The sequence below is a fragment of the Chiloscyllium plagiosum genome, unplaced genomic scaffold (assembly GCF_037043375.1).
Source record: "Chiloscyllium plagiosum isolate Xiang-an unplaced genomic scaffold, Cpla_swu_hap1 HiC_scaffold_21, whole genome shotgun sequence".
NCBI lineage: Eukaryota > Metazoa > Chordata > Chondrichthyes > Orectolobiformes > Hemiscylliidae > Chiloscyllium > Chiloscyllium plagiosum.
Window position 1 is genome coordinate 74,162,597 of NW_028270159.1, and position 10,068 is coordinate 74,172,664.

A 10,068-nucleotide genomic window follows, 5' to 3' on the forward strand; every position below is an offset into this window, starting at 1 on the left:
GACTGGAGGTTGGCTAACGTGGTATCAGTAAGAAAGGTGGTAAGGACATGGCAAGGAACTATAGACCGGTGACCCGGTGTCAGAAGTGGGCACGTTGTGGGAGAATATGCTGACGGACCGGATTTACACTTATTTGGAAAGGCAACGACTGATTATGGAGAGTTAACATGACTTTCTGCTTGGAAAATCATATATCAGGAACTAGATTGAGTTATTTGAAAGAGTGAAAAACAGTATTAATGAGGGAAGAGCAGTAGGTGTGATCTATATGAACTTCAGTAAGGCGTTCGACATTGGAGATTAGTTAGTAATGTTAGATCTCATGAAATGCAGGGAGGACTAGCAATTTTAATACAGAACAGGTTCGAATGTAGATGGCAGAGCGTTCTGTGATGGGGACGGGGGTGGGGCGTGGAGTGGTGGGGATGGGTTGCTTTTCAGATTGAAAGTCTGTGAAAAGTGTAGTATCACAAGGAACAGTGCTGGGTCCACGATATTTCCTCAGTTATATAAATGATTTGGATGTGAACAAAGAAGGTATAGTTTTGCCGATGACAGCAAAAATGGAGGTGTCGTGGACAGTGAAGAAGATTACCTCAGATCATAATGGGATCGTGATCACATGGACCAATGGGCTGAGGAGTAGCAGAAAGAGCTAATTTACATCTATGGGGGGTGCTGCATTTTGGAAAAGCAAACCAGAGCAGGACCTATCCACTTAATGATAAGGTCCTGGGGCGTGTTGCTGCACAAAGACACCTTGAAAGTAGAGTCGCAGCTAGTTAGGGTAGTGAAGAAGGCGTTTGGTCTGCTTTCCTTTATTTGTCAGAGTATTGATTATACGACTTGGTAGTTCACCTTTCAGCTGGACATGACGTTGATTTCGCCACGTTTAGAATATTGCGTGCAGTTCTGGTCTCCTTCCTATTGGAAGGTTGTTGTGAAAATTCAAAAGTTAAGAAAAGATATACAAGCATGTTGCCAGGGTTGAGCAAGAGGGAGAGGCTGAATTGGCTGGTGCTTTTTCCCTAGAGCACTGGAGGATGAGGAGTGACCTTATAGAGGTTTATAAAATCATGAGGAGCATCGTCGGGGTAAATTGATAAAGTATTTTTCCTGTAGTGGCAGAATACAGAACGAGACGACATAGGGTCAGAGGGGAAAGGCATAAGGGGAAACTTTTTCACACAGTGTGTGGTGTGTCTGTGGAATGAGTTGCCAGAGGAGATATTGGATGCTGGTACAATTACAGTATTTAAAAGGTATCAGGATGGGTATATGAATAGGAAGCGTTTAGCGCAGTATGGGCCAAATACTGGCAAATGGGACGAGATTAGATTGGGAGATATGGTTGGAATAGACAAGTTGGATCGAAGGGCACAGAACACTCTGTACATCTCTAAGGGCCTATTCCTCTGATTGGCTTTATCATTGAAAAATAAGACAATTGTGGCACAATGGTAAAAGCGTATTCTGATGGAAGCGGACACCCTCACCAGTCCGACTGAACGTGGGGAACACCACTTGACTGAAGGCAATATCTTCACTCTGGACATATCCTGAACAGTGAGACTCTTGATCAGCCCACAGCAAAACCCAAAAACACAGCCAAGCCTCAACCAAATGGTTAAATTATTCTCCTGGATTGGCCTGGAAAACCATTGTATTGCTGCTGGTATGTGGACTCGAGACAGCGAAACAGTCTCTCCAGGCTTAATTTGAATAAGGGAACTCATAGGCTGGTATCCAGGAGAGTGCAAACACTTTAGTCCCCCTTTGACTTGTTGAGTACAGTTAAAGTACTCAGAAGGGTCTGTCATGGACAAGGCCAGATTTCTCACAATATTTTACGAAGGTCGCCTCGAAGCTAATGTTTTCTTATTTTAAAGGCAGTTGCGAAGTGAATGTCCCAGGTGTGATTCAGCTGGTGAAACCACTCGGCTTTCAGCAAAACAGAATTCATTTACATACTGCAGTTGAAACACGAACCAAAGAAAACAGAATTTAGAGCAACTTAAGTATTGGTAAACTGAACCAACCCGATACAGCAACTATAACGAATTAACTGCTCGAATTACAACAGCATAAACACACCCGTTGGCAAAAAGGTAAATTGAAACACAAACTCTTACAGGCAGGAATGAGCATCAGTCAGACAGACAGACTTCAATAGAAAGTCAAATTAATTCTGAGCTGTATCTTATAACTCCCCTGTACTCATAAATATCGTGAGTGCTACAGCAAAAGCAAACGAGAATACAAAGCCTGAACGGGGAGAACTGGCCTCTCTCCTTCCATTGTATGACGACATTCTTCTGAATCTCTGCCTTTACGACCCCACTTTAAAAAAAGGACGAAACAACCTTCTTTAAATGACAGCATCGCCAAATCAAAACCAATCAAAATAAATGCCTGGTTGAAAGGTCAGCCAGTTCTAATTGAGATCGATACTGGTCCGGCCGTTCCAGTGCGAACATAACCAGTTTTTAACAAAATTCGCTCTGGACTCCAACCCTTAAGTTCCTGTAACGTCGATGTATATGTCATCAACAGCCCTTCCTTCATCTATCAAGTTGGTCACTTCCTCGAAGAACTCTATTAAGTTGGTAAGGCACGATCTCTCCCGCACAAAACCATGTTGCCTATCACTGATTAGTCCACTCTTTTCTAAATATAAATAAATACTATTCTTCAGTATATTCTCCAGCAACTTTCACACCACCGACGTAGGCTCACTGGCCTGTAGTTACCCGGAATATCCCTTCTATCCTTCTTGTACAGGGGGACAACAAGAAAAACCCTCCAGTCCTCCGGCACGTCACCTGTATTTAAGAATGTCACAAAGATATCGGTCATGCCCCCACATATTTCCTCTCTCGCCTCACTCAGCAACCTGGGATTGATCCCATCCGGTCCTGGGGATTTGTCCACCTTAATAACCTCTCGCCTACCCAACACATCTTCCATACTTATGTCAACGTTATCCAGACTAATCAAACTTCTATCTCTAATCTCAACATTCATCATGTTCCTCTCCACAGTGAACAATGATGCAAAGTAATCATTCAGAACCTCACCCATTCTCTCAGGTTTGACACAATCTTCCTTTGTTATCCTTTAGTGGACAATTCCTTTCTCTACGTCCCCACTTGCTTATTGTATAAGAATATAATGCTTTGGGATTCTCCTTAATTCTAGTCGCTAAGGTTATTTCATGACCTCCTTTATCCCACTTGATTCCTCGTTTAAGACTTGTCCTACTCTTCCGATATTCTTCCAGGGCCCGTTCCGTTCTTAGCTGCCTAGAGCTTATGTAAGCTTCCCTCTTTCTGTTGGCTAGTCATACAATTTATCCTGCCATCCACGGTTCACGAATCCTGTCCTTCCTATCCTTTGCCTTCACAGGAGATGCCTATCCTGCACTATTTTTAACCTAACTATGAAAGCCTCCCACATGTCAAATATGGACTTCCCGTCAAATAGCTGTGTCTAATCCACATTTCCGATCTCCTACCTAATTCTGATATAATTGGCCATGTCCCAGTTTAGTACTCTTCCCTTCGGAACACTCTCTTCTTTATCAAAATGTATTCTAAAACTTACAGAATTGTCATCAGTGTTCCCAAAAAAATCCCCCACTGCAACTTCTACGAACTGTCCTGGCTCGTTCCCCAGTACCAGGTCCAATATGGCCCCTTCCCTCGTCGGACTATTCACATACTGCTCTAGAAAACTCTCCTGGACGCTTCTTACAAGTTCTACCCCAACCAGACCTCTGACGTTAAGTGTATTATCTCAAAGGTAACCCAATGGAGAAGAATACCCATTAGCGTATACGTCCAACAGTTTGGCTAAAATAATGAGTACATATTCCCAATTATGTTAGGAAGGATTGAAGATGAGAATTCATTTATTCTGAATTGTTCCAAGTGCAAAATAACATCTACTGTGCGTCACATGACACTTGTGCCTGAGGCAAAGTCAGAGGAACCTGTCCAGGTACCAAAATACCTCAGAAGGAGCTACAAGAGAAAAGAATCGTACTGTGTCCTCGGACTCAGAGCAGGGAGGGCTATAGCTATTCGACCGAGCTCAGTTACGTGGACTGGCAGACAGATACAAGCAAAAGTGGAGAGTTTGGTGCTGGAAAAGCACTGCAGGCCAGGCAGTATCTGAGAAGCATTCGAATCGACGTTTTGAGCAAAAGCACTTTTTCAGGAATCGGGTTAAAACAGTAGGTCCTCTCTCTTTCAGCAATCTCGCTTAGCAAACAGCAGAGACAGTGATGGGAAATGGTAGCTAAAGAGATATTTCGCAGCAGTCTTTATACAAAGAACAAAAGAACAAAGAACAATGGTGGAAGACAAGTGACATTCCATTAATACTGAAGAATACAGGGGCGAGGTACTAAATCCCATTACCATCACTGGAAACATTATGCCTGACAAACTAATTAATCTAAAGGCATATACATCCCCTGGCCCTGATGGTTTGCATCTTAAGATCACAAATGAAGTAGCCACAAGGATAATAGATGCATTGAATGTAATTTTCCCAAAAAATAGTCAGTCATAGAGATATATAACCCAGAAATAGACCCTTCAGTCGAATTCGTCCATGATGACCGAATGTTCTAAATTCATCTAGTCCCATTTGCCTACATTTGGCCCATGTCCCTCTCAAACCTTCCTATTCATATGCCCATCCAAATGCCTGTTGAATGATGTAATCGTCCCAGATTCCACCACTTCCTCTGGCAGCCCAATCCATACATGCACCACCCTTTGAGTGAAAATGTTGCCCCTTAGATCGCTTTCAAATCTTTCCCCTCTCACCTTAAACATATACCATCTATTTCTGGACTCCACCACCCATGGGAAAAGACCTTCTCTATTTACCCTATCTATGCCCGTAATTTTTGAATAAGCCTCGAGAAGGTCACCCCTCAGCCTCAAACCTTGAATTCTGAACAAGTACTGGAGAATTAGAAAACTACTAATGAGACACCGCCATTCAAGAAGTGAGGGACAAAAAGACTGGATAACTATCGGCCGATTCGCCTGACAGTTGTTGTTGGAAAAGTATTATTAAGCAAGTAATAGCGTAAAAATTGAAAACCCTGGATGTAATCAAGCAGAGTCAGTGAACCTGAATGAAATGGAAAGTCTGTCTGCCCGATTTACTAGTGGTTTAGATATTCGAGAATTCAATCAGCTAAAATGGAAAGGCGAGCATAAAATGATTACATTTATAAGGAAACTGCCGTTGAGAGCATAATGAAAACATGGGAAGTTATAGTACAGAAAGAGGCCTTTTGACATATCTGATCCCAAAAGAACTCCCCGCTAGTCCCACTCTCCAGCTTCATTTCCAGCCCCCTGTAAGTTCATCGCTGACAAATAAATATTCACCTCTCTTTTATAACTTCCTATGCAATCCACTTGTACTAAACTCGCAGGCAGTGCATTTCCTTGCTTTATATTGGCTGCACATTCAGAGAGTTTCTGCCAACAAATATCATCAAATCATTTATAACAAAAAAGTAAAGCAAGTTTCGGAACACGGATTTCTAGTGAACACAATTTTCAACTCGTCTCCAGTCTGTGTGCCCATCTACACCTCCCCTCTGTTTCCTATTTTTCAGCTAACTTTTAATTCATGGTGCCAAGGACCCATTAGTCCCAAAAATTTCTGAATTGCTCACCAATATGCCATGTGGTTCTGTGCCTAATGTTTTGTGGAATTTCCAATATACAACAGCCACAGCACCACCCACATCCACTGCGTTTGTCACCTCGTGAAAAGAAGTAATTAAATGCTTCAGACCTGAGTAGTCCTTCACAATGTCACGCTGATTGCCAGGTATTAACTTTTCCTTTGCCCCATTGAGAACCAAAAGAGTCACAGTCAAATCCTATAGTCCCACAGAATTTTGTCATGTTCGGAGAGTTCTGTACAATTTCCGTCAATGGCTCTATGATCTGCTCCCTTCTCTCTTGAAGCAATCTAGGGAGTATACCATTCAGTCCTGCTGACATTTGGAGCGCTGCCAGCCTTTTTGGAATCTCTGGTTTATCCATCCCTGTACTGTCGAGTTGTTCAACATTCATAGTTTCAACTAGACCAATGTCACCATTTTCTAATTTAGTCAAGACAGAAGCAAAATATTAATTTAGTATCTCCACCATAACCTTTGATAATAAGCAGCTCGCCCTACGTGTTCCTTATTGACCACTCTATCCTTCACTAATCATCTCCATTTATATGCAAATATATTAAAGAAAAGAAAGCAATGTTTTTATTTCCTGATAGATTTCATTGCACTTTTAGTCATATGACTGGACGGACAGTGTCAGTGAGAGTGAGGTCAGTGATGTATCTGGACGGAGAGTGAATATAAGAGTGATGTCAGTGATGTATCTGTTGTAATAATTTGCCATCACTGGATTAAGTTCGTCGTGTTAGAGTGGGTAGCATTATGGCTGACAGATTACAGATAATTTTTTTCTTATTTAATTATGATAACCATTCTCTCTCTCTCTCTCTCTCACACACACACACACACACACACACATACACACACACACACACACACACACACACACACACACACACACACACACACACACACACACACACACACACACACACACACACACACACACACACACACACACACACACACACACACTCACAGAAACACACAGATCCTTTCTTCCTCAATCTTCAATACCCCACCGCTGGCTATTCCTCAAAAATTCCCTCTACCTCAGACGTCAAGAAGGGTGAAACTGAGGACACAGTTATAGCTGTTTCCAATTCACCAAGTATATAGATTGTAATATTAATCTGCTGGTTTTATGAGCTTTGTGGCTGCTTCTTACATTTTAATTCAATGATTATTCACCAATGTTTTTCCTTGTGATTAATTTTGATTGCAAAGCTTTCATGGACTACCAGTCTGCCTGAACTGAACTGTCTTTTGATGGACTAATTAAGGAGTCACATTACACAAACTCATTTCATGCTTGGTCACCAACTGTGTTATAAAAGTGAAGCCTTTGTGAATCTTGCACCCATTCTCAGCGAAAGGTTACAAGGCATAAATGTGAATTCTTCTAAACAATGGTGCGGCCGATAATTATACAGATAAAGGATATCTTCTATCCTGTGTTGGCAACCTTTGGTGTTCCAGCTATTTTCTGAAAAAGAATTGGAACGTAAACTGCGTTTCTTTCTCCACAGGTGCTGCCATACATGCTGAGTGTCTCCAGTTACTTTCGTTTGTTTGTTTGATACAGATCTCCAGCATCTGCAGTTCTCCATTCTATTTAATTAACGTATCTCACTTCCTTATAATTACATTTGAACAGAATGTGGATTGTCATGTAACACCGTCCATGGGAACAGAAATAGGCCATTCAGCCCCTCGAGCCTGTTCTGCCAATCAATGACATAATGGTTGAGCTGTGACCTGACTCTGTCGATTCACCTTTGGCCGGTGTCACTCAATAATTTAGTTTAACAAAACAATTGTTGATTTCCGATTAATATTGTACAACTGATCAAGTATCAACTGCAGATTTTGGGAACGATTTCCAAACCTCTTCCACCCGTTGTGTAAAGGAATGAACCCGAATGTCTGATTTCAATGCTTTAAAGTTGGGGCTCACCATGTGAAAGTTCTTTTTCTCTCTCTCTCGCTGCCTGGAGTGTCATACAAATTTAGATTTCACTGCACCAGGAGGTGATGGAGGCAGAATCCTTGAATATTTTCCAAACCAGCGTTGATAGATTCTTGTTCAGCTGGTCAATCCAGGGCAATCTGGGGTCGATGGGAATGTGAAGTTCAAAATGCAGGCAGAACAGCACGAACATATTGAAAGGCAAAGCAGGCTCGAAGAGTCTAATACACTACTCCTGTTCCAGTTTCGTACGTTCATACACAACAGTGAGATGTGCATTCCGCTGTTGAACCTGTTTATTGATGTATTGCGGAAAAATGAATGCTCCAGCCAAGATTACCTTTTTCAGAATGCATTCCATTATCTCTTTAAATCTTTTCCTCCTGCTTTCCTGGAGAGTAAGCCAATCTTTGTCATTCGTCATGCATTGACCTTGACAAGCTAGTTTTGATCTTCCTTATTAAACCATAGATTTGATTTGATTTGTTTTGATATAATTTGATTCATTAATATCATATGTACAGTGAAAAACTTTGTTTTTCATGTAGTGCAGGCAGATCATACTGTACACATTGAAAAGAGCAAATAATACAGCTGCAGAGAAGGTTCACAGAGAGCAAGACCGAAAGTGTTCAGGTTAGATGGTCTGGTAATGGGAAATGCAAGGTTAGTGGGATAGGACAGCACGGTGATTCTGGGTGGGGTGTTCTTCATATCACAAGCGTGGACTTGTTGTGCCCAATGGCCTTATCCCCTACTGTAGGGATTCTAGATTCTGTGAAAAACGTACCATTTATGAAATCTATTTAGAAGTCTGATAACAGCCGGGAATAAAATGGTCCAGTATCTATTTGCACTTATTACAGATATTTATGACCTCTTCCCGACAGAATGCGTTGAAAGATTGTAGAAGTGCAACTAGAGGGGTCTTTGATTATGCTACTTGTCTTGCTGAGGCAGTGGGAAGTAAATTTAGAGTCATCAGGTGGAAAGCAGGTGTGCATGATCGGCTGAGTTGTCATCATGTCTCCCAATATTTTCTTGTGGTTTTGGGAAGAACAGTTGCTGTGATGCATCCAGATAGAATCTTTTCTATGGGGTGCATCTGTAAAATGTGGGAAGAGTCCTTGCAGTCTGCCAATGAAATTAATCCACAAAGATTGTTAATCATTTTGATTATGACAAGAGGAAAGTACACAATTCATAACACACAGCACAACATCTGTACATTGGCAGGTGAACTATCATAAGATCTAATATTTTATTCCACATGGGATGTGTGTGTCACAAGACCGACAAACATTTATTGCCCAGAGAGCATGTTGCGAGTCAATCACATTGTTGTGATTCTGAGTCACAGGTAAGGGCAGCAGTTTCTTTCTTAAAGGGCATTAATGAACCAAATTGGATTTCCTCTGACAATTGACAATCATTCCATTATCATTATTAGATTCTTATCTCTAGATGTTTATTGAATTCAAACTTTACGAATTCAGATTCAAATGTCTAATTCTGACTTGAACCAAAATCCCCAAAATATTATTTGGATTTCTGCGTTACTAACTTGGTGATAATGCTGCTCGGTCCATCATCTATTCTATTTTTCTTTATTCTCTAACTTTCTTATTTTTCTTCTTTTCCTCTAGCAAACTTCCTGGCAACTGTGATTCTGCTGTGGTTCTGTTCGCCGAGCTGGAAGTTTTTGTTGCAAACGTTTCGTCCCCTGTCTGGGTGACATCCTCAGTGCTTGGGAGCCTCCTGTGAAGCGCTTCTGTGGTGCTTCCTCCGGCATTTATAGTGGCCTGTCCCTGCCGCTTCCGGTTGTCAGTTTCAGCTGTCCGCTGTAGTGGCCGGTATATTGGGTCCAGGTCGATGTTTTTGTTGGTGGAGTTTGTGGATGAGTGCCATGCTTCTACGAATCCCCTGGCTGTTCTTTGTTTCGCTTGCCCTGTAATGGTAGTGTTGTCCAAGTCAAATTCATGTTGCTTGTCGTCTGCGTGTGTGGCTACTAGGGATAGCTGGTCGTGTCGTTTCGTGGCTAGTTGGTGTTCATGGATGCGGATCGTTAGCTGTCTTCCTGTTTGTCCTATATAGTGTTTTGTGCAGTCCTTGCATGGGATTTTGTACACTACATTAGTTTTGCTCATGCTGGGTATCGGGTCCTTCGTTCTGGTGAGTTGTTGTCTGAGTGTGGCTGTTGGTTTGTGTCCTGTTATAAGTCCTAGTGGTCGCAGTAGTCTGGCTGTCATTTCAGAGATGTTCTTGATGTATGGTAGTGTGGCTAGTCCTTTGGGTTGCGGCATGTCCTCGTTCTGTTGTCTCTCCCTGAGGCATCTGTTGATGAAATTGCGAGGATATCCATTTTTTGCGAATACCTTGTATA